Genomic DNA, 4,549 nt, shown 5'->3' on the forward strand with positions numbered 1-4,549 from the left:
GTGTTCTTTTTTCTCAGGACTGCTTTGGCTATTTGGGGTCTTTTGTTGTTCTATATAAATTGTAGGATTCTTTGTTCTCTTTCAGTGAAAAATGTCATTAGAATTTTGATAGGGATTGCATTGAATTTGTAGATTGTTTTAGGTAACATGGACATTTTAACTATGTTAATTCTTCTAATCCATGAGTATGGAATATCTTTCCATTTCTTTGTGTCTTCTTCAATTTCTTTCAACAATGTCTTATAGTTTTCGGTGTACAAGTCATCTACCTCCTTGGTTAAATTTATTTAGATGTCTTAAGTTTGTTGCAATTATAAATAGAATCGTATTCTTGACTTCTCTTTCTGCTAGTTCATTGTTAGTGTATAGAAATGTAAGTGATTTTTGCATGTTGACTTTATACCCTGAAACTTAACTATATTCATTTATTATTTCTAATAGTTTTCTGATGGATTCTTTAGGCTTTTCTATATAGAGAACCATGTCATCTGCAAACAGAGTTTCACTTCTTCTTTCCAATTTGGATACCTTTATTTATTTTTCTTGCCTAATTGCTCTGGCTAGAACTTCCAATGCTATGTTGAATAAGAAGAGCGAGGGTGGGCATCCTTGTCTTATTCCTGTTCTTAGAGGGATAGCTTTCAGTTTTTCACCATGTATGGTGTTAGCTGTGGATTTCTCATACATGGCCTTTATTATGTTGAGGTGCTTTGCTTCTATACCCAATTTAATGAGAGTTTTTATCATAAATGGATGCTGAATCTTGCTAAATGATTTCTCTGCATCTATTGAGATGATCATGTGATTTTTATTGTTCATTTTGTTAATGTGGTGTATTTCATTGATTTATGGATGTTGAACTGTCCTTGCATCCATGGAATACATTCCACTTGATCATAGTGTATGATCCTTTCAATGTCTTGTTATATTTGATTTGCTAATATTTTGTTGAGGATTTTGGCATCTGTGGTCATCAGCGATATTGGCCTGTAATTTTCTTTTTTTGTGGTGTCCTTGTCTGGTTTTGTGTCAGAGTAATATTGGCCTGGTAAAATGAGTTAGGAAGCGTCCTCTCCTCTTCAATTTTTTGGATGAGTTTGAGAAGGATAGGTATTAAACCTTCTTTGAAGGTTTGATAGAATTCACCAAAGAAGCCATCTGGTCCTGAACTTTTGTTTTTGGAGAGATTTTTGATTAGTGTTTCAGACTCCTTACACTAGCAAGATCAGTCTATTAGATTCTCTATTTCTTCTTGATTCAGTTTCAGAAAGTTGTATAATTCTAAGAATTTATCCATTTCTTCTAGTTTATTTGTTGCTGGTATATAGCTTTTCATAGTATTCTCTTATAATCCTTTGTATTTCTGAGGTATTTGTTGTAAGTTCTCTTTTGTTTCTCTCTTTTTTTTTTTTTGTGGTGAGGAAGATTCACTCTAAGCTAACATCTGTTGCCAATCTTCCTCTTTATTTGCTTGAGGAAGATTATCCCTAAGCTAACATCTGTGCCAGTCTTCCTCTATTTTGTATGTGAGTTGTCACCACAGTGTGGCTTGCCAAATGGTGTAGGTCAACACCAGGATCTGAACCCACAAACCCATGCCACTAAAGCAGAGTGCACCAGACTTAGCCACTATGCCATGGGGCTGGTCCCTCTTTCTCATTTTTTTCATCCTTCTCTCTTTCTTTCTTAGTGAGTCTAGCTAAGGGTTTGTTGATTTTGTTTATCTTTTTAAAGAGTCAGCTCTTAGTGTCATTGATCTTTTCTATTGTCTTTTTAATTTCTTTCATTTATTTCCACTCTGATTTTTATTATTTCATTCCTTCTACTGACCTTGCGCTTTGTTTGTTCTTCTTTTTCTAGTTTCTTTAGTTGTAGTGTTAGATTGTGTATATGAGATTTTTCTTATTTCTTGAGGTAGGCCTGCATTGCTATCTACTTCCCTCTTACTGTTGTGTTTGCTGCATCCCATAGATTTTCGTACATTGTGTTTTCATTTTCATTTGTCTCCAGGTATTTTTTATTTCTCCTTTGATTCCTTCATTGATTCAATAGTTGTTCAGTAGCATATTGTTTAGTCTACATATTTTTTACTTTTCCCACTTCTTTTTTGCCATTGATTTCTAGTTTCATACCATTGTGATCATAAAAGATGCTTGAAATGATTTCAATCTTCCTAAATTTATTGAGACTTGTTTTGTTTCAGTACATATGCTCTATCTTTGAGAATGGTCCATGTGCACTTGAGAAGAATGTATATTCTGCTGCTTTTGAATGGAATGTTCTATACGTATCTATTAAGTCCATCTGATCTAATGTTTCATTTAAGGCCCATGTTTTCTTGTTGACTTTCTGTCTGGATGATCTATCCATTGATATAAGTAGGTTATTAAAGTCCCCTATTATTTATTGTGTTGCTGTCAATTTCTCCCTTTCAGTCTGTTAACAATTGCTTTATATAGTTTGGTGCTATGTTATGTGCATATATATTAATAAGTATTCTGTCTTCTTGACAGATTGTCCCTTTTATCATTATATAATCTCTATTTTAGTCTCTTGTTAGTTTTTGTGGCTTGAAGTCTATTTTTTCTGATATAAACCTGCTTTTTTTGGTTGCCATTTGCTTGGAGTATCATCTTCCATCCCTTCACTTTGAGTTTATCTTTGTCTTTACAGCTGAGATGGGTCTGCTCAAGGCAGCATATTTTTGGGTCATATTTTTTAATCCATCCAGCCACTCTGTGTCTTCTGATTGGTGAATTCAGTTCATTTACATTTAGGGTGATTTTTGATACATGAGGGCTTAGTACTGTCACTTTTATCTTTTGTTTTCTTGTTGCTTGATATTTCCATTGTTTCTTTTTCCTTGTATTTCTGTCTGCCATTCAGTTTGGTGGTTTTCTATGATGTGTTTCTCAGTGCTCTCTTTTTTCATGTTTGTGACTCTGTTCTGAATTTTTGTGTTGTGGTTACCATGAGGTTTGTATAAAAGGTCTCATAGATAATTTAGTCCTTTTTCTGTTGATAGCATCTTATCTCCATTTCCTATGCAGGTTCCATCTTTTTTCTATTCCCCTTCTATGTTTTTGTTCTCACAAACCATCCCTATTTATATGGGGAGTTCATTACCAAATTGAAGTGGGTATAGTTATTTTTAATGCTTTATTTACCTTTAACTTTTATGTTATAATTAAGTGTTTACTAACCTATTCTGATACTGGGTTGCAATTTTATGATTCTGTCTATTTATCACCCTGCTCAAAGTTTTATATACCTTTCCCTTTTTCATTTCAGGTGTGAGACCTCCTTTCAACATTTCTTGTAAGGCAGGTCTAATGGTGATGAACTCTCAGCTTTTATTTGTCTGGGAAAGCCTTCTTTTTCCTTCATATCTGAAAGGTAATTGCTGAATAGAATATTCTTGGCTGACAGCTTTTCTGTTTCAATATTTCAATACCATTCTATTCTCTCCTGGTCTTTAGGGTTTCTGCTGAGAAATCGACTCTTAGCCTAATGGGGATTACCTTGCAGGTTACTGGGTTTTTTCCCCCATGGCTGCCTTTCATATTCTTCCTTTGTCATTGATGTTTGATAGTTTTATTATCATGTGTCTTAGAGAAGGTATTTTTGTGTTGAGATAATTGAGTATTCTATTAGCTTCATTGATTTGTATATCCAGTTCTTTCCTCAGGTTTGGGAACTTCTAAGCTATTGTTTCTTTAAATAAGCTCTCTGCTCCCTTCTCTGTCTCTTCTTCTTCTGAGATACCCATTATCCTTATGTTGCCCTTTCTAATGAAGTTGGATGATTCTCATAGTATTTGTTTCTTTTTTTAGGTCTTCATCTTCTGTCCTCCTCTACCTGCATCATTTCTAGGTTTCTATCTTGAGGTTCACTAATTCTCTGTTCAATATGATCTAGCCTATTTCCAATGCTTTCTAAGGCATTCTTCATCTCATTTATTGAGTTCTTCAGCTCCAGAATTTCTGTTTGGTTCTTTTTCAGAGTTTCAATCTCTTTGGTAAAGTATTCCTTCTGTTCATTGATTTTATTCCTCAGCTCATTTAACTGTCTTTCCTAGTTTTCTTGTAGCTCATTGAGTTTCTTCATCACAGCTATATTGAATTTTTTCTCAGTTAGATCACAATCTTCCATGACTTTGCTTAGTTTCTGGAGAATTGTTGTTTTCTTTTTGTTGATGCCATGTTACCATGGGTTTTTGTGGTACTTTCTGAGTTATTCCTCTGCCAGGACATTTGTTGTAGTAAACATATTCCTTATTTAAGTATAGATCACTTTGTTTTGTTCACACTTTTCAACCACTTAGAGATTAGAAGCCTTTCTTTTGTGTTTCAGTAGGTGGCACTATAGCACTAGTTTTTGGTTCTCTTACCTGAGCTGCCTCTGACTATATTTGAGGATCTGCACATTCCACCTTCCACTGCCACTGTTTGGGGTGGTGCTGGTATTCTCATCATCACCACCTGCACCTCTAGGGGGTCACTGATGCCTTACTATTACTGGTGTCACTGTGGTCATTGGCTCTGCAGCC

This window comes from Equus asinus, chromosome 7 (genome assembly GCF_041296235.1).
Source record: "Equus asinus isolate D_3611 breed Donkey chromosome 7, EquAss-T2T_v2, whole genome shotgun sequence".
NCBI lineage: Eukaryota > Metazoa > Chordata > Mammalia > Perissodactyla > Equidae > Equus > Equus asinus.